Consider the following 25,442-nt stretch of genomic DNA (forward strand, 5'->3'; position numbering starts at 1 on the left):
CTAAAACCAGAGAAAACACTGACTCACTCTGTTTCATTTTCCCTCATGAAACAGCACAGACTTGGGGGTCATCTCATTTTTGAAGGAGCCCAGAACAAAAGGCTATGACAGTAAGTATGGAATCTGGGATGAAGGATGTGGGAAAGGGGGTGAGGTTGAAGGGTGATGGGTTACGAGTGATACTGAGTCAGACTAGAGAAAAGTGCCTAGATGTTTCCCACTTCTTCCTCCATGATGAAGCCTAGGCAAAGGCATCTGAAGACCCCTATCCAAGGCCTCAGAAAAAGAGACCTAGGAAAAGAGGCAGGTTCTTACCAGGCAATGAATGTAAATATGAGAAGAACAGAGGGGGCAAGGGAGGGCTGGGATCTTGAGGGCAACTCTTCTCAGAGGCTGCCAGGAACCAGCTGTGCACCCGCTCTGTGTAGGGAGGGTAGCTTCCCTGTGTGAACTGCCAGGTAAAGCTTTTGAAATCACCTATGGTCAGGCCTGAAAAATCACAAACAGGTTTTAACTAGGAGCTGGACTCCTTACCAACTCTACTTTTCTAGAAGAATATACGGACTCATTGTTTTATTTCTTTGGTACGAAATCAAGGGACTATAATTAGTCCAGACTTCTGATATGTGTTTAACTGAGTTCAATATGTTGATACTTGAATTATACATTTTCCAGATGGCTAAAGATAACACATCTGGCAGAGTTTCTTAGTTTAAGTTTCTTTTTGTATCAATTAATGTATGGTTATTCAATAGACAATTACAAATCATTTAATCTATTCTAGATTTTTAAGCAATTTGTATTTCTTATATCTTTTCAAGGAAAAAGTCAAATCAGAATAGATCCAGTAAGGTACATGTCAACATCTGCAGTCCCTTATAACAAGCTAAAAATGCAGCAATTTACCTCAAGTTTTATCTGTGATGCTGGTAATTAATTTTTCCCAATGTACCCTTTTCTCTGCGACTTGGCTGTATTACAGTTTTCTTTTTAAAAGTCTTGTTCCATATAATCAATAGTATCTTTGTGTATTAAATACACATACACACACATCATTGTAGTACCATTGTGCTGGATGAATAATTTTCATAAATTCAAGAGCTAGATAGGGAGGCTATATGTAAATAGATAATTGAATTATAGTGGGAAATGCACAAGAAACAGAGTAATTATTTCTGAGAATGAGTCAGTGAAATTTTTGTTAATAAAATGGCATCTAAACTGGAGTTTGAAGAGAAAGCTTTTAAAAAAATACAATTAATGAAGTGTAAAGGGATATTGTATTTTATACGATAGGAAACCATCAACTGTAGATTTTGTCTAAGTAACAAATAATAGTAAATAATCTAGCAAACAATATTACCTCTATCAGTTAAGATGTATCCTGTTAGATAACAATATACTTTAAAAGGTTACTAAATTTCTACTCATTGACCAATACTGTAATTCCATAGTAACTATGTAGTTTTATAAATATAAAGCTGATGTTATAATTATTATGTCTTTCTTTCAATATGGAATTTTTTTATATTGAAGAGGATTGCTGCAAATCTTCTCCACCAGAATTTTATATAGTCTATAAAATGGTAAGTATGAAAATTATAATAATAAATAATACACCACTAGATAGCCTTCTGTACTATACCTTTCCTGATGCCAAGGATCATGGGTTGTTTCTATTATTTTAAACTATTTTGAGAGTTCTCTAAATATTTTAAAATCTTTGAACTATTTGGCCATGAGTAACCACATTAATTGGGCAAAATTATTCTTACTATGAATATATCAATAGATAAATTATAGAATAAATTCACAGAGCATATTCAATTGAGTTTCTCTTCTTATCATTTGGTGCTCCATATCATGTTCATTCTGGAAATGAGAAAGTATTCTTGCAAACTGAAGAACAGATTCTATTTCCACTTCTATGCAAGTGTGGACCTGGATAAAGACAACAACCACAATACATATGAATGGGGAGTGACAGTGGTGGCATAGGGTGACTTGATTCCCTTATATGTTTATAGACCTGTAAAATCTAGGATGGAGTTTCTTAGTTATTTTCGTTATTATAGACAAGACAGAGGAAAAATGATCTTTAATGTGCTATTTCAGAGCATGAATCACACTTTACAAGCCATTCCTGTCAGCCCATAATATAAACTAATCTTCTAATAAGACACTGTGTCCTTCCATATAGTTCAGTGAAGTGCATAGTGATTTCAACCTTAATGGAAAATGATTATCTTTTGCTGAGGTGACCTTTTAACCCAAACTACAGTGCAAGCTCATCTCTATATTTTACTAGCATGTCTATTAATACTGTGTTCATGTAATACAGCATATTACACAAAGCATTATTGGGCTGAATTTTCATTATAAAATAACAACAATCTTCACAGTATAAATAGTCTTTGACTGCAAGGAAAGCTAATGTGAATGATTGGGGGTGAGCTAGCATCTATCTCACCCAGACCACCTGTCCATGCAGTATAAATACAATATGTAAGACTTTATTTCCCTTTGTTTTCTATTTTTTTAAATCTATGAACTTAGTAGTTTCTTGAAAATGATAACAGTACCATTCAGTTATTTGACAAGGAAAATAACTTGTAACTCACATATTTTAATTTTGTCCTTCATGTTCTCATTTAATCTAATTTCTTTATAGGTCATAGAGCTTTTCTTATTGGTAGGAAAGGTAGTTAGAGTTAATATACACACAAATGTGTGCACACACGTAACACTCAGGCTTAGCTATATATATGTTTTATATATACATAAAATAGGATATCCAAACAATATATTAAGAACACTTAAAAGTAATTCCTAAATAGCACTGGAATTAAATGCAAATAAGTTTTCTAAAGTATTTGACATAGTTTATTATCTTAAATATTGCAGCATATTCTTTAAGATTTCATGAGAACCCATTGCTATTAACAAATCATTTTAAGCTTCTGCTCAGACCCTTTCTGTTTTACTACAAATTCCTAATTAAGAATGCTTGAATAATCTTCATTGAATTGTTTGTGGTTGTTATGTCACAGTTTGGTTATTGTTGAAGTCCCGATTTCCACTATCTGGACACAGAGAAAGAGGTGAGGGAAAAAAAATGCAATTACATGTTGTTAAATAACTACATACATCATTCCTTAAAAACATCTATAGTGATTTGTCGATTGTTTACAGCCCTTTAACTTTTGAAAAAATAAAACCCTGCTCACACACGTGTAGGCTTTTACATTTGATTAAAAGGAAGAAAAATTCTCATTCTTGTTTATTGACTTCCATTCATACGTCCCCGAATAATGTGGCTGGACTCCAGAGTATAGATCTGAGCTGAAACTGCTGTGTCTAATAATGACAAACATTATGCAAGCCTACTTAATTGGCAGAGGCTTTAGTTTAGTATATTTAACTGATTATAAACAGGAAATCGATTATTTTACTAAAATAAGATTTTTTTTTTTCCAAAAACACTATTTCTTGCATACAGTTGTCAAATAGCTTTGAAAGGCCTAGATTATTCACTCTATATACATTTATTCATTTTGGTCAACATCAAATTCCTATTATGGCTATTCTATGCATCTCTCATAACATGTTATAGTTGTTTGAGAAACTCAAGCCAAAAAAAAAAAAAAAGTGACTCTCTGTGCACAATCCATGCCAATGAGGCTTTGATAATCAGGCCAATCACTTAATTACAAGTTTGTATTTCTATTCCCACTGAGATGTGCCAATTAAAAGAATTTCACTTTAATTCCAAACAACATATTAGTCTAATTACCTGATGCACTGCCTGCTTTGAATTTTGTTTAACCTTGTGTGTGTATGTGTGTTTGTGTGTATTTAATACATGATCTATAAATATTGTGAATTACAAGGTATAGACTATAATTTCAAAAATGAATCTGGGTCTACCTTTTCAAAACAGTTTGTATCTTCACCCAGGTAACTTGAATTGCATAAATAACAACTGTGTGTCATTGGTCTTGAAGGCTTGAAATTATTTAAACTGGTTGTCTCATTCCCTCTATGTTAGAAAAAAAAAGGTAAAAGCTCTTTTTCAGCTAATGATTGACATCACTGTGTAAAATAAATTTGATTATTTGAAATAATAACAAGGTGATTTATGTACATGTTGATTACCTTCATCTTTCAGGATACTGCAAATTAATCCTATCACTGCAGAAATTATGTGCTTTAGTTGCATAGTAAAAGATGATTGGTCATAATCCTAAGGGACAGCTATACAAATTCAAATTATTATATTTCTAAGGTATTACTTAAAGAAGAACTAACTTTTCAGTTCTCCATTGAGTTCAAGGTTTGGGAACATTTTTCTTTGAGAAATCAGAAGATGACAATGTCAAAAAAGTGAAAACTGTCAATTTTAGAACAGATCAAGTCTCAAGCACAAACACTGCTGTCTGTCTGAGATCTAGAATCAAAGTGTAGAAATTATTTGCCCATGGGGCACAGAATAATAATCCCCTAATTAAATGAAATAATGGCTCTGGGATATGTGACCCGATGAAAATTATAAAAATCAGAGATGATATTCAGAAGCTAGTTTAAAAGAAATTTTTAAAACTCTGCATTTTATGTCTTCCAGATGTAGAATCCAAAAAAAAAGGACTTTAAATTTGAAGATGCCTCTCTCAAATGTACTTAATATTCAGAGTATAATTAAATTTTGCTCCTTTAAGACATCAGCCTTTAAAATCTGAACCTTTCCATGTTCCACACTGTAATAAATATAGTTGAATATTATCTTGTGAAATAGTTGACTCAAATTTATAATTTTAAATAAGCAGTGCTAAATAACAGAAAGGAAATGATAAGAAATTGAATAAATTCAAACAATGATAATCAAAATAGAATAAAGGAGCATGAATAATACTTTAACAAGAAATGCAACAGTAGGAACCAGACTCAGAAAAAAACATAGTTCTTTTTCAGCTAGCTTGTTGTTCATGTATAGAAATAGTACCAATTTTCATATGTTGATTTTGTATCCTTCAACTTTGCTGAATTTCTTTGACAGGTCTAAGATTTTCTGGTAGTCTTCAGGTTTTTATATACATACGTTTACCTCATCTGCAAACAGAGATAAATTGACTTCTTTCTTTCTAGTATGGATTCCCTTTATTTCTTTCTCTTGCCTAATTGCTCTGGGTAGGACTGCCAGTACTATGTTGAATAGAAGTGGTGACAGTGGGGATTCTTCTCTTTTTCCAGCTCCTAGAGGAAAAGCTTTCAGCTTTCCCCCACTTGCTAGGTTAGTTTTGGGTTTGTCATATGTGACATTCATAGCCTGAGCTACTTTCTTTCTAAACCCAATTTATTTAGAGCTTTTACCATATATCATTGTTAAATTGTATCATTGTTTTTCCACATCTGTTGAAATGATTATATACTTTTTCTCCTTCATCTGGTTGATGTGATGTATCATATTTACTTATTTGCATATGTGGAAACATCCTTACAACCTTGGGATAAATCTCACTTGATCATGATGTATTATCTTTTTGGTATGCTGTTGGATTCGGTTTGGTAATATTTTGTTGAGAATTTTTGCATGTATGTTTATTAGGAATATTGGCCTGTAGTTTTCCTTTTTCCGTGGTGTTTTTATCTTGTTTTGGAATCATAGTTATGTTGGCCTCACAGAATGAGTTAGAAATAATTCTCTCTGCTTCAGTGTTTTGGAATAGTTTTAGAAGAAGTCATATTAATTCTTCTTTAAAAATTCAGTAGAATTCAGCAGTGAAACTATTTAGTCCTGGGCTGTTTCTTGGTGAGAGACTTTTTTTTTTTTTTTTTTTTTTGAGACGGCATCTCGCTTTGTCGCCCAGGCTGGAGTGCAGTGGCACCATCTCCGCTCACTGCAAGCTCCGCCTGCTGGGTTCACGCCATTCTCCTGCCTCAGCCTCCGAGTAGCTGGGACTACAGGCAGGCACCACCACGCCCGGCTAATTTTTTGTATTTTTAGTAGAGACGGGGTTTCACCGTGTTAGCCAGGATTGTCTCGATCTCCTGACCTCGTTTTATTACTGGTTAAATCAATTACTTGTTATTGGTGTGTTCAGGACTTTTACTTCTTGGTTGAATCTTAGTAAGTTGTGTTTATCCAGGGCTGTGTCCATTTCCTGTAAGTTTTCTTTTAATTTATTGGTGGATACTACCAGCAAAACAAACCAAGAAGTCAACTTCAATTACAATACCTATGAAAAATAGGAATAAATTTAACCAAATAGATGAAAGATCTCTATAAGAAACACTGCAAAATAAAAATTGAAGGGGATAAAAACAAATAGAAAGATAGCCGATGCTCATGAATCAGAAGAATTAAGAAGATGAGCAAGCTACCCAAAGAAATCTATGGATTCAATGCAATTTCTGTCAACATATCAATGACATTCTTTAATGAAATAGAAGAAATATTCTAGGCCGGGCGCGGTGGCTCAAGCCTGTAATCCCAGCACTTTGGGAGGCCGAGATGGGCGGATCACGAGGTCAGGAGATCGAGACCATCCTGGCTAACCCGGTGAAACCCCGTCTCTACTAAGAAACACAAAAATAGCCGGGCGAGGTGGCAGCGCCTGTAGTCCCAGCTACTCGGGAGGCTGAGGCCGGAGAATGGCGTGAAGCCGGGAGGCGGAGCTTGCAGTGAGCTGAGATCCGGCCACTGCACTCCAGCCTGGGCGACAGCGCGAGACTCCGTCTCAAAAAAAAAAAAAAAAAAAAAAAAGAAGAAATATTCTAAAATTTGTAGGAACCATGAAAAAAAACCCATATGGGTAAAGTAATCCTAATTTTTAAAAAACAAAGCTGGAGGCATCACACTACCACACTTCAAAAGATATTACAAAGCTATAGTAACCAAAAGAGCATGGTACTGGCATGAAAATACACACATAGACCAATGGAACAGAATAAAAAACACATAAATTAATTCATGCCTCTACAGGCAATGCATTTTTTACAAAGGCGCTAAGAGCATTCATCAGGGGAATGACAGTCTCTTCAATAAATTTTGCTGGGAAAATTGAATATCCATATACAGAAGAATATAACTAAATACCTATCTCTCACCTCACAGAAAAGAAAAAAAAATCAAAATGAATTAATGACCTAATGTAAGACCTAAAACTATAAAACAACTAAAAGAAAACATAGGGAAAATGTTTCAGGACACTTATTTGGGCAAACATTTTATAAATAAAACCTCAAAAGCATAGTCAACAAAAGCAAAAATAAACAATTGGGATTGTATCAAACTAAAAAGCTTTTGCGCAGCAAAAGAAACAATTAACAGAGTGAAAAGCAGCCACCAGAATGGGAGAAAATATTTACAAACTGTCATGCTATAGGGGATTAGCATCCAGAATATATAAAAACTCAAAATATTTCAACAGCAAAAAAAAAAAAAATTGAATTTAAAAAATGGGCAAATGATCTGAACAGACACTTCTCAAAGGAAGACATACAAATGACCAATAAGTGAATTTTAAAATGCTCAACATCACTAATTATCATGGAATGCAAATCAGAACCACAATGGTGTATCTTCTCATGCCAATTAAGATGACTGGTGTAGGTAAGACCAAAAAAAACAATAAATTCTCTGAGGATGCAGAGAAAAAGTAATTCTTTTACACTGCTGGTAGAAATGTAAACTAGTACAGCCACTATGAGTATGAGTTTCCTCAGAAAACTACCAATAGAACATATGACCCAGCAGTGTTACTCCTGGGCATTTATCCAAATGAAAAGAAATCAGTATATTCAGAAGACATCTGCACCACCATGTTTATGGCAGAATTCTTCACAATAGCTAAGATATAAATCAACCTAAGTGTCCAACAACAGGTAAATGAATAGAGAAAATCTGGCATGTACACACACACACAATGAACTGCTATTCAGCTATGAAAAGGATGAAATCTTATGATTCCTAGATAAATGGAACTGATTAACATTATGCTAAGTAAAATAAGCTAGGAACAGAAAGTTGAACACAACATGTTCTCACTGAATTTTGAAGCCAGATTAAAAATAAGTTTATCTCATGGACATAAAAACTAGAGCAGGGGCTACTGGAGGCTAAAAAGGGTAGGAAGAAGAAGAAAGGGAGAGATTTTCTAAAGGATACAAAATTGCAACTAGACAGGAAGAATAAATTCTAGTGATTTATAACACTGTAAGATGACTACAGTTACCAATAATACATGGTTTCAAATATTCAGAAGTATAGATTGAATTATAAATGTTTGAGATAATAGATATGCCGATTATCCTGATCTGATCAGTATATATGTATCAAAACGCCACTATGTACTCCATAAATATGTAAAATTATTATGTTCCAATTAAAAACAAAGTATCGAAAATAGATGCTAAAGTAATATAAAATTATAAGAATTTATTGCAGAATTTTGCAAGTAATCATGTAGATGAGCCTACAGAAAACCCAGATACCTTTTCAAAATAACCAGCTGAGTGCCAGAAAGTCATTGTACTATATCTATCTGTCTATCTATCTATAGCAAAATGACTTTCTACAGTAAGATATATATTTATATCTATGGATAAATCTATCTATATCTATAGACATATCTATAGATATCTATATATCTTACTGTAAATTACTTTCCACAGTAAGATATATTATATCTTATATCTATAGATATAGATCTATAATAGGATATAGATCTATAATACATATAGATCTATATCTATAGATATAAGATATAATATATCTTACTGTAAATTCTCCCTCTAAACAAGTTGTTTTTTTTTTTTTTTAAGAAACTGAGGTTCTTCATGTTCTATACAGCAGTATAGCAGAGAAAAACTGGAACTCTTCATTTCTCAATGTAGAGAGTCTCAAAACCACATTTGTGACACACTTTTTTATACTATTACCAAAGGCTTGCTTTTAAACATCTCAGAACTAAAACACTGTACATAAGAAACTTGTAAAAGAAGTTTAGAGAAGTATAACAGAAATGATTAGGAGAATATAGGTTTTGACTTGTAAAAAAATATTTTAATAAAAGAAGTCTCTATAACTGTGCAAAAAGATAACTAAAAGGTAAGATGATAAAAGCCTACAAACATATGGACAGTGTAAGAATAGGTAGGGCTAAAAATTATTGAACATTTCAAAGAGGGAATTTCTAAAGTACAGAATGAACAAATGAGTTGAGTTACAATGAAAAGGCAAAATATCATAAAGAAAAAAAACTTTGTGTATAGAATAGATTCCAGAGAGTGGAGGATTTACGACTCATAAGGCAATATTTTGTGCGCCCCTTCCCTGCTCCATGTATGTACACGCTAATATCAATACATACAAAAAAAAAAAACATATAAGAGGGGCTCATTTGTAACTGGAACAGAATAGCGTAGGATTTTTCATTTACAATTTTCATGTTATAATCATTTCTGCTTTCACAGATGGCTATATTTATCTCTTAATATATAAGAATTCTAATTTTGCATTAAATAAATATCTATCCATCCCATTCAGCATCCCATCATGCTGAATGAAAAGTAGTAATAAGGAAACCACTTGCAAAATTATAGAAATTCTAGGCTTAAAGCTAAGGCACATTAATTGCTAAAGAATCAGCCTCTTACAAATGACTATCAAGTGTCTGCATAAACCCTTTCTGCAACCAGAAATTTTCAAATCCTGACAATACCTGTGTCATCTACGAAATACACGGTTACACAGCCTTCCATTTTAGGGAGCTCTGTTTTATTCTACCTAACTTTATAACTATATATCCTAATTTTACTAATTCCACTTTTAAAGTTGTACAAAAACACATTTGAAGGCAGCTACCATAACACACTCAGATAAAACTTTCCTATATGCTTTTTTTTCATAGTGACATTATTTTGACACATGCTCTATCTCATCATAATCACTTCTATGTGTTCTTTTATTTATTTTTATTTATTTATTTATTTATTTATTTTGGTGTCAGGAGCTAACCATAATACAGTGAGTTCATTAAAAAAGAACCAGTATGAGCACAGGTCATCTCAATTTACATTACAGGGAGAATATAGCAAAATAAGCCTTAGACTCTCTACTTCCAATTAGATAATTTGTATAGTAATGGAACAAAAATGTGAGAGACTCTTTGTCTTTATAAATTGTTATATGGCATGAGAGTTTTGCATGTTTGCTACTTTATAAAATCTCTGTAAATGACAGAGAATACCCACTTCTCAAATGTTAAAGGAAAGTTGTAATTGAAGGTCATCTCTGTTTACTCTCTCAGGAAGGCAAACAACTGATGAGGGATTTGGGGGAAGCTGGAGAAAGTTTTTGTGATCTAACTAGTTTTCTCTACATCTCTTAAAGATGGTGGGCAGAAGAAGACAAAATCCATTGCTTGGAAATGTATATATAAGATGGTATAAAGATATTGATCAGCAAAAAGCTGATGGAATTTGTGAATAATATTTTATTATATATTATATTGAATTTCAACTCCAATGTTGAAAAATTATTTTTATTGGTACATATCACTTAGTGTTCTGCAACTTCCATCTACTGATCCATGAATTGATTGAGTACTTAGCAAAAAATTGGAAATTACCCTGACATTATAATAATAAGTCACATGCCCCATATTGAGATAATTAATGATGGACTAAAATATGAGAATTACTGTATAAATTCTGGTACTGATATTTATTCGGTTTGATTTTTTCTAGGCAGAAAGTCTTACATTTATGTATGTTAAAATTTATCTTATCAAATCCATTTTATTCTTTCTCTCTCTATGGTATTTCTGAATTCTGTTTCTGATATTTAGAAAGGACTATCATCTTGAAATGTATTCTAACAAAATTTGATAAGCATGTTTTATAAATCCTCATTCAAATTAACAAGAAAAAAATGAGTAAGAGTGTAATGGATGAAGACTTATACAATTAGAATCATTTTTCCTCAGTAAGAATATTAGTCAAAAAATTATGGCTATCATTGCATAATGAGTTACTAATCCACCTAGTTGCACTAACATTCATCACATTCAAATATTATGTTCCTGATATAAAAATATCATAAGGTGATTTGTGAAATGAGTAGATAAAGTCACACAGTGACATTTGCCTATTGAAAAAATATTTGTTTAAATATCAAAACTAGCAACTTTATTTAAAGAATAGTTTGTTATAATAAAGAGATCCATAGTTTTTACAATGTTTGTTCACACGTCTTTTTTATAGTAAACATATACAGATATATAGTGATAAACAGGTTATCTTCAATATACTCACTAAATGTTATAAATTTATCTTGACATGTAAGTATTAAATTGAGAGCTATAACATATTCAGTTTTCTCATGTTGAAAAAACATTACATAATTGCTGCAGCATAATATATAAAGAGCAAAGTGTTAAGGTCAGATGTCTAGAATCCTTGTTCTGACTCTGCCAAAATTAATAATTTAATTATTTATTATTATTTAATAATGCTAACTCATTATGCAATGATAGCCATAATTTCTTGACTAATAACTTACTGAGGACAAATGATTCTAATTGTATAAATCTTCACCCACTACACTCTTACTCATTATTTTTTTCTGAATAATTTGAATGAGGATTTATAAAACATGCTTATCAAATTTTGGCTTCAGTTTATTCATTGAGACAATAAGAAAACTATATTAGATTATTTCCAAATTCTATTCTCTTCCATATATCCTATGAGATCTAAATATATTTAATTTACATGTGTGTCAAGTTCCATTAATCTGAAAAAGATTGTTTTGAATAACATCATTATAGTATCACTGCTAGTTAATGTTTTGAATGTAAACCTTGTATTTTTAAATATGCTATTGTTTGTTCTGCTGAAATATATATCTATTTGACAGTCCTTTTTTATTGAATATTGTGAAATTATAATTGGCTTAATTGATTGTCATTTCTTAAATCTTGAATACGCACTATCCACCCTGGTTGTACTTTGTGTCCCTTTTTTTTTATTATTGGAAATGGACTTTGCGATATTCAATCTTTAAATCTGTTTGGCTGAGAAAATGATATTTATCAAGTATTCAATTTGTTATTCTACCAATACTATCTCAATTGCAAAAATGTCACACCATCTTGGCATCCTAAATGAAACAAGATATATTGGCTTTTGCTAGAATCTCTCCTCAAGGAAATGACCTAGAAAAATGCATGAAAATGTGGAATGGTACATGTAATATAATCATGAATTTCAATCTCTAATCAGCTCTATGGGCTTTGGTAAAATGCAAACTGACACTATTTGATTCTTGCTCAAACCCATGAAGACTCTTTCCTGCCACAACATTGTGATGTCATTCATCTTTGGTCTTATTTTGTAGGTGGCTTAGTTTCTAACTAACACCATGATGGCCTCTGAGAAAACACACAGTTTCAGTCTAATCTGCTTTCTTCCATTCTCCCTGTTTTTTTCTACCTCTGCAACATAACCTTTAAATAGTATCTTTAAATGATTCTAAGCAAGTGTCCAATGTAGAAGCTACCTGTAACACTGAGTGACTGTCATCCGGAAATAAAAGTTTGCCTGTTACTCACATAGTGTTTGGGTTGTCATCATTGGCATTTGTTCCTTACTCTCAATGCTAGCTTTCTTCTAAGAGTAACTTTGGAGAACAACAGACATATTTTTTCTTTTAATACAGATGCATCTTTTAAAGCTCTGCTTACCTCTACTATTATAATACAATAGCATTATAGGACTTGATTTTGAAATTTCCATTTCAAATAGACATGCTAATTTTTTAAAGAAAGTACAAAAAAAAATGTTTTAATGGTGAAATAACTGGAAGGTAATTGCACAATTAATAGTAACAATACTGTTGCTTTTCTAATATTTCCCTTGCAATTCTATCGGGTTCCAAACTCATTAACATTACCATCACAGCATTTATTTTAGGGCACAGAATGCTTTTATGTCAAAATCACATCAAAATGATCTTTCACCAGCTGACTCTCATTTCACACAATGTTAAAATGGGCATATAAATAGAAGATGAAAATAAATAAAATATGTTAAGAACAGCTTTCTCTTAAAATAATTGTGTGCCTGTAGATACAAGAAACTTAAAATCAATACATTTTGATAAGCCACAATAAATATTCTATAAACAATCTTAAAATATGAACTTTTAGTGTTTTTTTCTATGGCCCACAAATAGCAAAAACTGATACTAGTCTTTTATTTCACCCAACCAATCCTTGAATACTTGAAAAGAACACATATCCTTAACATAAAATGTGAAGAACTCTGCATATATTCAAAAATTTTCAGTTAAATATATAATAACTTGGAGAGAATAGCCACTGTAAATTCACAGTACTTTATACAATGAAAACGAAAATGTTATTCCCTACTGTTTTGGAAGAAATAAGGTTGTAAACACATATGCCGCATCATGGGAAAATGCTGAATACAGTGAGGAAATACAATTTTTAAACTGTTTCACTAAGTCTTCTATTCCCAAAGCTAATTCTGCCTTGATCTGAAGTATAATGTATGAAAATATGTGGAGAGTGTGAAAAATGTATAATGCAAGAAATCTATACATTTCCATTTGCTTCAAATGCATAAAGCCATTACTTTTTTTAATATTGGGTTTGAATTAAAAATAGCCTTAAACAAAAACAACTAGGGACAAATTTAAGCTTTTCTCATGTGGATATTAACTGGAGTACATATTTGCCAGTGTACTAGTCTTCTATTGCTGCATAATAAATTACCAAAAATTTGAAATTTAAAACAACATACTTTTATTATTTCAGAGCTTCTGTGTCCACATACAGCTTATCTAGATCCTCTGCATAGGGTCTCACAAGGCTGCGTTCAAGATGCTGACCAAGGCTACTTTTTCGTCTAGAGATTTAACTGGAGAAGAATCTTCTTACAAGCTATAACGCGGGACCCTGGATTCTTGCTGTATACTGTCAGCTCCTAGAGGTCACCTGCAGTTCCTTGTCATGTGGTCCTTTTCACAGGCAGTTCACAACATGGCAACTAACATATTTAAGGCCAGCAGAAGAATGGGAGGAATACTGTTAGCAAGACAGAGTCTTATAAAATGTATTGTAATCATAAGAGTGACATCCAATTTGCCATAATCTATAAGTCACAGATGAGGACATTATAACAGGCATGAATGCCAGAAAGTGGGAAATATTGGGAGTCACCTTAAGGATTTCTCTCCCACTGCAATTAGCAAAATAGTACATACATTTCCAGAATAAACAGAAGTAGATAAAGTAATAATTAGAAAGCGTTCACAATATAAAAGGTGCTGGCTAAACAGGTCCTATGATATAATGCTGTTCTGTCTACTTCTCTTTCAAATTATGCCACTGGCTTCCGTGAAATGGCCACTCATGGGTCAGAGGTTGTACTGCTAAATTTAGGAGCTGATTTTATTTGTTTAGTCACTTGATTTATAGATAGAGAGTTAGATAGAAACAGACAGAAAAAGAGAGATAGACAAGCTTGCCTTCAGACTGCCATGTTGTGGTAGACTAGTGCAATAATGCCCGCTAATTTGTTCATGTCTCACTGCATGCCTATCCTTTTGGAAATTTCCATTCTACATGGATTTTATGCTTGGCCATACTAAATACAACTTGCTTTGACCGATGGGATAGTAGCAAATATGTCACTTGCAGAGGCTTGAATGATAATTAAGCATTGAGGCTTGCTTTCTCTCCATCTTGAAGTTTGTCACCACAACTTTAACAAACTGGAACTAGCCTACTGGATATTGAGAAGACCCATAGCCCACTTGCACATATTGTTCCAGCCAATAATCAATCCCTTAAAAGCAGATCTGCCTACTTAATCAGTAGCTGAATGCAGATGCAAGAGTAGATCCAGGTTAAATCATGAGAACCTTCCTGCTGAGCCCAAACAAAAATTGATGATACACAGCCTCAAGTGCTGAAAAACATGCTTAAATCAATTAAGTTTTGTGGTTGTTACACAGAAGAGTGTGGCCAAATAAACATACCTACAGATTATTATATCTAATATGTATAGACATACATATATGTGTGTGTATGTATACAGACACACGTGCATATGCATGAAATCCAAGGTCCATAGATATTACTGAATATTGATTGTATATTAGAAGGAAGCTGAACAAAGTTGATATATCCTCATAAATACTCCTTGTATGACTAAACTGTAACTTCCTTTTTTTTCTTTTTTAGCAACAAAATGACTGTTACGAGTATGCCTAGCAAAGACTATTCCTGAACAACAACAACAAAAATTTGAAGTTGTTTTTTATAAATTATTTCCTCTTTTTGTCAAGAAAAGTATTTGCTGTTGCTTGATTACAGTGAACAAGTCTGTAATCAAATGAATTCTAAGAAGAATTACATTACTTCAGTCACTTTTAGTAACCAGGACATTACAGCTGCATTTACAGTTTATAAGAAAACAAAAATTCAATTAGTTATATTGTAGAAGGGAATACAGATGGAGATATTTTAAAAGTTGCATACATCAAAGAAAGAAAAGTTTCTTTTTCTTTTTTCTTTTTTTTTTTTTTTTTAAATGAGAAAGGAGCAAATATGTCTCTCTGCACTCTGCTGGTAAAGAAATTCTACTTTCTTTCTAATATTGACTAACTAAAAGCAAAGAGGTTTGTGGAGCAATTTTGAAGGATATTCTCAAAATAGAGAAGAGAATTTAGAAAGTTTTGCATATCATAAAATTATTGTTCTATGCCAGTTGACTAACTTTGGGATTTAAATAAATCTGGACTCATTAAATTTAATCTTTTATTGTTATTATTTTTAAAAATATTTCACTTTTGCCGGGCGCGGTGGCTCACGCCTGTAATCCCAGCACTTTGGGAAGCCAAGGCGGGTGGATAACGAGATCAGGAGATCGAGACCGTCCTGGGTAACACGGTGAAACTCTGTCTCTACTAAAAATACAAAAAACTAGCTGGGCGTGGTGGCGGGTGCCTGTAGTCCCAGCTACCTGGGAGGCTGAGGCAGGAGAATGGCGTGAACCCGGGAGGCGGAGCTTGCAGTTAGCCAAGATCGCGCCATTGCATTTCAGCCTGGGCGACAGAGCGAGACTCTGTCAAAAAAAAAAAAAAATATATATATATATATATATATATATATACACACTTTGTATTAATAATTTTAACTACTCTCTGTGTACTCATCAATAAAATATCTAGATGATAAGTGAAAAATTTAATTAGCAGGACATTTAAATGGCAAGCATATACATATAATGATGTGTATATAAATACCTAAAGATATTTTTTGTTCTAGTAATATCAGCTCTTATATTTATTTAAAGATCAAAAAGGCACTGGAAACTATAAAGTGATTAAAATATCCCCTACTTTTGAATAATCAATAAGTCCCAAAGTTCCTGTTTCCTGAGTATTCCTTGAAGCTATTTTTCTTTTTCTTCTCGGGTCTCTGCCACTGAGTTAGTTCTGGTTCTCTTTGCATTTTGCCTGGGTCACTGTACTGGCTTTTTAAATTGTCTCCTTTCTTCATCTCTTGTTGTTTTCTATCTTTGAACATCACAGTCTAGCAATATAAAATTACTAGTAGTTGATTGAATACACTATTTTGTCTTACTTGTCCGTACATATTTATGTATTAAAATGTCCTTATAATTCTCTGTATGAGTACCTATCATCTTCAAAAACATGGACTAGGTATTTCCTCCAATTATATTAAATGGTCTCTATGATGTAATCATTTCTCATGTCTTCCACATGTGTTTATCACCCACATTTCTATGTTTATATTTTATGCAAATTTTTATTGCAATGTTTAGCATTCTACCAAAAAATCATTTTATAATTTTTAAACCTTAAATAAATGTCTGTTATATCTAATACATTATGTGGAATTTATTTTTATATTTGTCAGTGCTCAAAGAGACTTAATATCCTTTGAGAAAAAAAAAAGGTTTTATTTATCTTTTTTCTTAATCTCTAGCACTTATGATAGTATCTAACTTTAAGAATATATTCAAAAAAATATTTGTTACATGGCTTGTGGGAAGCCAACAAATTAGTCATTTAAGCTGAATATTTTGAAGCTTATGAATGAAGAATATTTTCATGATGGAAACAACATGAGGTAAATTAGCAGCAGAGATTCATCTGGAAGTATAATATATTGTTTAAAAAACTTTTAAAAGTCATTTCTGTGTGAATATGAAACATTATGTGATTTATATCTTTTTTCCCAAAAATACAAATCTAATTAATAAAAAAGTTATATTTTCAAGTATGAAATAAATTCCAATGTATCTGTTACCCATTTTATTTATTTTATTATTTTTTGCTGATACACAATAGATGTACCTATTTTGGGGGTACCTGTGATAATACCCATTTTAATCCTTAGTGAAGTTGTCACATTTAAATATGTTTTCAGCCCAAAGTTTTCTTTTAATAATGAATGTAACATATTATTTAAAAATAACTGCTTTTGGATATTCTTAACTTAGAACTTTTGTTCTGTCCTTCCTAGGTTGTTATATAAAGAAAAAAATATTTTATTTAAAGAGAATTCTGGGAAACTGGTGAGCAGGAAACACAGGGAATCTGTCTTCCCACCTAGACAACAATCAGTCACAGCTTTTAGCACAATAGGGACTACCTCTACCTCCAGCTGCATGGCAGGCAGCTGTGTACCTGTCCCTGGAGCAGCTTGCATGTAGTTTGTAGGAGCAAGGGTGGGCAAAATATACCTTTTAAGTTTACACACCTCAACACAGAGCCAGCCTAAAGCAATAAAAAGTAACAATAATAAACAGCAAACCCTGGAGAGAGAGGGTAATCTAATTTCAAGAGGTAACCACATTGTAAATTCAAATCTTCAATTTCAAACAAAAAAGTCATAAATCATACATAGAAACAAAAATGATGGCCCACTCAAACAAAAAACAAAACAAACAAAACAAAAACTATCCCTGCAGAAAGACCTCATAGCAGATCTACTAGACAATGATTTTTAAAAACCTGCTTAAAGATATTCAAAGAACTAAATAAAGAAATGGAGGAAGTCAAGAAAACAGTGTATGGACAAAATGAAATGTCAATAAAAAAGATAGAATATCAAAAAAGATACACACAAAAATTCTGGAGCTGAAACATACAATAAAGCAAATGAAAAAAATATTAAAGGTATTTTAAAACTGTTTAATCAGGCAGAATAAAAAAGCAGCAAATTTGAGGACAGAACAATGGTAATTATCAAGTCTAAGGAACAGAAAGAAAAAATACAGGAAAAGTGAGTAAAGCCAAAAAACCTACAGGACTCCATGAACTTGACCAACACATGTATTGTGGGTATAGCAAATGTACAAAAAGAGAGGAAATGGGGAAGAGAGAATATTTGAATAAATAATGGTTGAAAATTTCCCAAATTTGACTCAAGATACGAACATAAACATCCAAAAAGCTTAATAAACTCCAAATAAGACGCACTCAAAGATACACACATAAATATATGTTATAATCAAACTTTCAAAAGACAAAGAATCTTCAGAGGAACAAAAGAGAAACAAGTTATTAAGCACTCTTCACAATAGTCAAGTCAGCAAATCAACCTATGTGTCCAACAATGGATGATTGGATTTAACCATATGACCCAGCCATCCCATTACTGGGTATATACCCAAAGGATTATAAATCATGCTGCTATAAAGACACATGCACAGGTATGTTTATTGCGGCACTATTCACAATAGCAAAGACTTGGAATCAACCCAAATGTCCATCAGTGACAGACTGGATTAAGAAAATGTGGCACATATACACCATGGAATACTATGCAGCCAAAGAAAAGGATGAGTTTGTGTCCTTTGTAGGGACACAGATGCAGCTGGAAACCATCATTCTCAGCAAACTATCGCAAGAACAGAAAACCAAACACCGCATGTTCTCACTCATAGGTGGGAACTGAACAATGAGATCACTTGGAGTCGGGAAGGGGAACATCACACACCGGGGCCTATCATGGGGAGGGGGAAGGGGGGAGGGATTGCATTGGGAGTTATACCTGATGTAAATGACGAGTTGATGGGTGCTGACGAGTTGATGGGTGCAGCAAGCCAACATGGCACAAGTATACATATGTAACAAACCTGCACGTTATCCACATGTACCCTAGAACTTAAAGTATAATAATAATTAAAAAAAAAAAAAAAAAAAAGAAGCACTGCTTTAGCCACTTCCTGGTATGTAATCAGCCTTCTATATGAGTTAACAATTTCTCAGTAATTTCTTTTAGCTATTTATAAATTTAACTCAAGCTACCAAATACACTTGCCAAAAGAATGACATCACTACAGTTAATAAATGGAAATAATTGTCTCTGCAGGTTAAATGTCCTGTTAGGGAAAAAAAAAAAAAAGCCATGTTGAATGAAAAGAAATCTTAGAAAAACTGTGAAATAGACCAAGTTGATCTTTTGTGATCTGACACTATCCTCACCAATGTCCAGAACTTCCTCACAAATATCCGTATTCCTTAAAACACATTCTTTTCTGTATTACTTTTCTACATTGTTTTTTTCTTTTCTTTAAGAAGATTAATTTTGCCAAATTTTGTCATTTCAAAATGTTTTATTAAATATACTTTATATTTAAAACAAAAAACAAAAAAATATGGTATACATACCTATTTCAAATGTATAGACAGTAACAAGATAGTACTGTCTAGTTTCATTCTAGTAAGTGAAACCAGACAATAACTTGAAGTCATATGCAAACTAAAGATCTGAGTAAAGAAAATACATGGTAAATACTTAAACACTTTAAAAATCTAGTACTATCATAACAACAGTTTGTAACTCCACTTTTTGTTCTCTACTCAACAGAAAGTCACTAATATATTTTTTAAAAATAATTATTAGTTTAAAAGTTGCTGTTATTTTAACTTTTGTAATTCTACATTTTGTTTTCTACATAAGAAGCTAATGTGTTTAAAAAATATTAGTTTATGTTTTTATGTTTTTAAAGATAATATGTAAAGATATAATTTTGTGACATCAACAAGTGAAAGGAATGGGAACAAAGAAGTTAAAGGATCAGTGTTTCTGTATTTGATTAAAATTAAGCTGTGTAAATCTAAGTATATAACTTAAGGATATTATATATAATCTATAAGATAATTATGGTGACTATGGATATAAAATATTCACAAAAGGAAATAAGAAAATAATGTAAAGATTTGTATTACAAAAATAAACTAAACACAAAAGGAAATAAAAATGCAGAAAATGAGAAACAAAAAAGCTATAAGGTATATAGAAAACCAATAGCAAATTGACAGAAGTAAATTCTTCCTTATCAGTCAACTATAAAAAGGAAGGGGATTTTGACACAAGCTATAACATAGATGAACCTTGAAGACATTATGCTAAGTGAAATATGTCATTCACAAAAAGCCAAATACTATATGATTTTGTTTATGTGGGGTAACTAGAGTAGTGAAAATCATGAAGACAGAAAGTAGAGTGGTGATTGCAGGGGTTGAGGAAGTGGGGAATAGGAGTTATTTTTTAATAGAGTTAACTAGAGTTTCAGTTTTGCAAGATGAAGAGTTCTGAAGATGAATGGATGGTGGGTTGTGCAATGAGTGTACTTAATGCCACAAAAACATACACTTAAAATGGTTAAGATGATATATTTTATGTTATGTATGTTTCATCACAATTAAACAATCCCACTACTAGGTATGTATATATTTTTAAAAGGGCATCACTATATCAAAGAGATACCTGCATGTTTACTGTAGCACTATTCACAACAGCCAAGATTTGGAATCAACCTAAGTGTCCAACAACAGATGAATGGATAAAGAAAAAGTGGTTCATATACACAGGAATATTATTCAGCCATAAAAAGAATAAGATTGAGTCATTTGCAACATGGATGGAACTGGAGGACATTATATTAAGTGGAATAAGCCAAGCACAGAAAGACAAATTTTTCATGTTGTCACCCATGAGGGACCTAAAAATTAAAGCAATTGAATTCATCCAGACAGAGAGCAGAATGACAGTTACCAGAGGATAGGAAGGAAAGCAAGGAAAGGGGAAAGTGGAGGTGGTTAGTGGGTGCAGAAATATAGTTAATTAGAATGAATAAGATCTAGTATTTGATAGCACAACAGGGTAACATGATCAACAACAATCTATTGTATACTTTACTAATCATTATTATTATTATTATTATTATTATTTCAGAGACAGAGTCTCACTCTGTCACCCAGGCTGGCGTGCAGTGGCCTGATCTCGGCTCACTGCAACTTCTGCCTCCAGGGCTCAAGCACTTCTCCTGCCTCAGCCTCCTGAGTAGCATTTTAAAATGTGTGCTATGTAAATTAACATGGTAATACTTTTGAAATTAGCACATTATTCATATGTGAGTCATCAGGAGCGATTTCCAGAAGTTTTTTCTTCAGTACATTACACTTTATATACTAGTTTAAAAAACACTATTTTTTTCATGAATACTTTAACATTCACTGTCACGTGCTTTTTTCAGTAATATATATAATCCTAGAGAAGTTCTACATTTTGTAAATGATATAGTGTATTTTTAAATTTTTACATCAGTTCAGTCGGGTGTGGTGGCTCATGCCTGTAATCCCAGAACTCTGGGAGGCGGAGGCAGGCGGATCACCTGAGGTCATGACTTCTAGACCAGCCTGGCCAACACAGTGAAACCCCATCTCTACAAAAAAAAAAAAAAAAAAAGGAAAAAAACTTAGCTGTCCATGGTGCTACTCTGGAGACTGAGGCATAAAAATCACTTGAACCCAGCAGGTGGAGGTTGCACTGTGCCGAGATTGCGCCATTGCACTCCAGCCGGGGCGACAGAGGGAGACTTTGTCTAAAAAAAAAAAAAAAAAAGAAAATATAATAATTTGCATCAGTTCAGAAAGTTTCTATGATAGAAATCTAATAGCACAATGATTAAGCCTCAATTAGATTCATTTTTCCTACATCCTCTATGTATTAAACATTTGGGCCTCTTTTGAGATGTACCAGGAGACTACTTATTAACGAGGACAGAAATTTTTCCAAAGCCACAGTTAGGCCCTGACTTCAAGAAATTTTAGAAAATTAACCAAAATAAATTAATAAATTTACTCTTTCAATTTCATAAGTTTACATTTCTTGCACTCTGCTACATTTGACATTTCCTTTTTTATTATTATTATACTTTAAGTTCTGGGGTACACGTGCAGAATATGCAGGTTTGTTACATAGGCATACCATGGTGGTTTGCTGCACCCATCAACCCGTCATCTACATTAGGTATTTCTCCCAATGCTATCCCTTCCCCAACTCTATGTAATAGCCAACTTTTTCTCTATCATTTTCTTCATATTATTTGATGTTGTCTTGCTTTCCTTTTTATCTGACCCCAGATATTCAAATACATTTTCCTTCAGAAATTCCAGTATTATAAACAAATCTGTGAATTTCACATTTTCTGACTTTTTAAAAATACTTTTTAATTTTAATTTTTTTTATTTTTATAGATTTAGGGGTTACAAGTGCACTTGTGTTCTATGGATATATTGTGTAGAGGTTAAGTTTGGGCTTTTAGTACACCCATCACCCAAATAGTATATATCGTACCCAATAGTTAGTATTTCAATTTTCACCACACTCCTACATTCCTATCTTTTGCTGTCTTCAAAGTCTACTCTTCCACTCTGTATGTCTGTATGTACCCATTGTTTAACTCCCCCTTATAAATGAAAACATGCAATTTTTTTCCTTCCTGTTTCTGAATGATTTCACTAAGTATAATGACCGCTAGCATCACCCATGTTGATGGCAAAAGACATGGTTTTATTCTTTTTATAACTCAGTAGTATTCCACGGCATATAATATATATACACATATGTGTGTATATATGTATGTTTATATATATGTATGTATACACATACATACATATATATGTGTGCATATATACACATACATACATATATGTGTGTGTGTGTGTGTATATATATATATAATGTCACATTTTCTTTATCTAATCATTCATTCATTCATGGACGTTTAGGTTCCCATTACTTTGTTGTTGTGAATAGTGCTGCAATTCAAACACAAGTGCATGGGTTTTCCTGATATAATTATTTCTTTTCCTTTGGGTAGATACCCAGTAGACATCCAGTTACTGGATTTAAGGGTAGTTCTATATTTAGTTCTTTCAGAAATCTCCATACTTTTTTGCCTATAGGTTGTACTAATTTACATTCCCACTGACAGTGTGTAAACATTCCCATTTCTCCACATCCTCACTAACGTGTGGGTTTTTTTTTTTTAACTTTTTAATAATAGCCATTCTGACTGATATAGATGGTATATCATTGTGGTTTTAATTTGTATTTCTCCAGTGATTAGTGATGTTGCACATTTTTTCATGTTTGTTGACCACTTTTATGTCTTCTTTAGAAAAGTGTCTGTTCATTAGTCTTTGCCCACTTTCTAATTAGGTAATTTGTATTTTTTTTGTTAAGTTGTTTGAGTTCTTGTAGAATCTGGATAATAGATTTTTGTTGGATTAATAATTTGCAAATATATTCTCTCATTCTGTAGGTTGTGTGTTTACTTTTTTTTTTCCTGTGCCAAAGCTTTTTAGTTTAAGTCCTGTTTGTCTATTTTTGTTTTTGTTGTGTTTCCTTTTGATAACTTATTTTTTTTTTCCCCTAGAGTAATGTCTAAATAATGTTTCCTAGGTTTTCTTTCAGGGTGTTTACATTTTCAGGTCTTACATTTAAATCTTTCATCTATCTTGAGTAAACTTTTGTATATGGTGAGAAACAGGGCTCCAGTTTCATTCTTCTGCATTTTACTCTCCAATTTTCCAAGCACCATTTATTGAATAGGGTGTTCTTTCCCCAGTGTATATTTTTGTTAACTTTGTCAAATATCAGTTGGTTGAAAGTATGTGGCTGCATTTCTCTGTTCTCCATTTTATCCACTTTTCTATGTATCTATTTTTATATCAGTATGCTACACAAAACACATTATAGTCACATTATTAGGGAGGGAAAATCCCATCCAAATTAAAGCGAATTCAAAACTGAGGAGAGATAGCTTATTCAGATGAGAAGGAATCAGAAAAACAATTCTGGAAGTATTAAAAAAAAAAAAAAAAAAGAGTAATACAACACCTCCAAAGGATCACACTAACTCTCCAGCAATGAATCCTAACCAAAATGAAAACTTTGAAATACCAAATAATTCAAAATATTGATTCTAAAGAAGTTCAATGAAATCCATTATAAATTTGAAAACTAACATAAATAAATCAAAAAAACAATTTGGGATTTGAAAGAAGAGATAGATAGTATTTTTAAAAACCAAACAGAACCTCTAGAAATGAAAACTTCATTGAAGGAATTAGAATATTTTACTTTTAAAAACATTGTAAGTCGGGCAGAGTGGCTCACGCCTGTAATCCCAGCACTTTGGGAGGCCAAGGTAGGCAGATCACTGGAGGTAGGGAATTCGTGACCAGCCTGGCCAACATGGTGAAACCCCGTCTCTACTAAAAATACAAAAATTAGCTGGGTGTGGTGATGCGCACCTGTAATCCCAGCCACTCGGGAAGCTGAGGTGGGAGAATTGTTTGAACCCAGCAAGTGGAGGTTGCATTGAGCCAAGATTGCACCACTGCACTCCAGCCTGGGCAACAGAGTGAGACGTCATTTCAAAATAATAATAATAATAATAATAATAATAATAATGGTCAAATAATACTTTAGTATGCTTCTGGGGCACACATGACATTTTTGTGTAGGTATCCAATGTGTAATGATCAAATCAAGCGAATTGAGGTATCTGTCACCTTAAGCATTTGTCATTTCTTTGTGTTAGGCACATTCCAATGCCACTCTTCTAGTTTGTTTTTAAAAATAGATAAAAAATTATTTTTTCATTATTATATACTAGATTTCCACTCTTTAACCTAATGACAGTGTAGTTGTTTACATATATTTGTTCAGTTTTTAATATTTGCCTACAAATATGTAAGTACTTTTCCTTTTTATCTTCACATAGTATCATTTCCTCAAAGCTTGAAGAACTTCTTTTAGCATTCCTTATAGTTCAAGTCTGCTTAAAAAAGATCAATATCTGTCTAAAAATATACTTCCTTTATCTTGAGGAACATGTTTAGGGTATAGAATTTTAGACTGACAGTTTTCCTTTCCTTCTAGTCCTTTAGAATTACTATATTGTCTTTTGAGTTTGATAATTTTTCATAAGATGCTAAAATTCCTATCATTGTTTCTTTTACATAAAGTAGATATTAAAATAAATAATATTTACCCTCAGAAAAGGAATGCCCTTTTTTCTAT

At 32.5% G+C, this 25,442-nt stretch overlaps 1 long non-coding RNA gene across 1 annotated transcript; it reads left to right on the plus strand.

Annotated features, from left to right (window-relative positions):
* The first annotated feature begins 1,109 nt into the window (after window positions 1-1,109).
* LOC103885277 lies at window positions 1,110-15,701 on the plus strand. The gene is made up of 3 exons (XR_002522667.2): window positions 1,110-1,586; window positions 13,839-14,013; window positions 15,270-15,701. It is a non-coding gene; the product is annotated as an uncharacterized LOC103885277 (long non-coding RNA).
* The last annotated feature ends 9,741 nt before the right edge of the window (window positions 15,702-25,442 follow it).

This window comes from Papio anubis, chromosome 5 (assembly GCF_008728515.1).
Source record: "Papio anubis isolate 15944 chromosome 5, Panubis1.0, whole genome shotgun sequence".
Classification (NCBI taxonomy): Eukaryota; Metazoa; Chordata; class Mammalia; order Primates; family Cercopithecidae; genus Papio; species Papio anubis.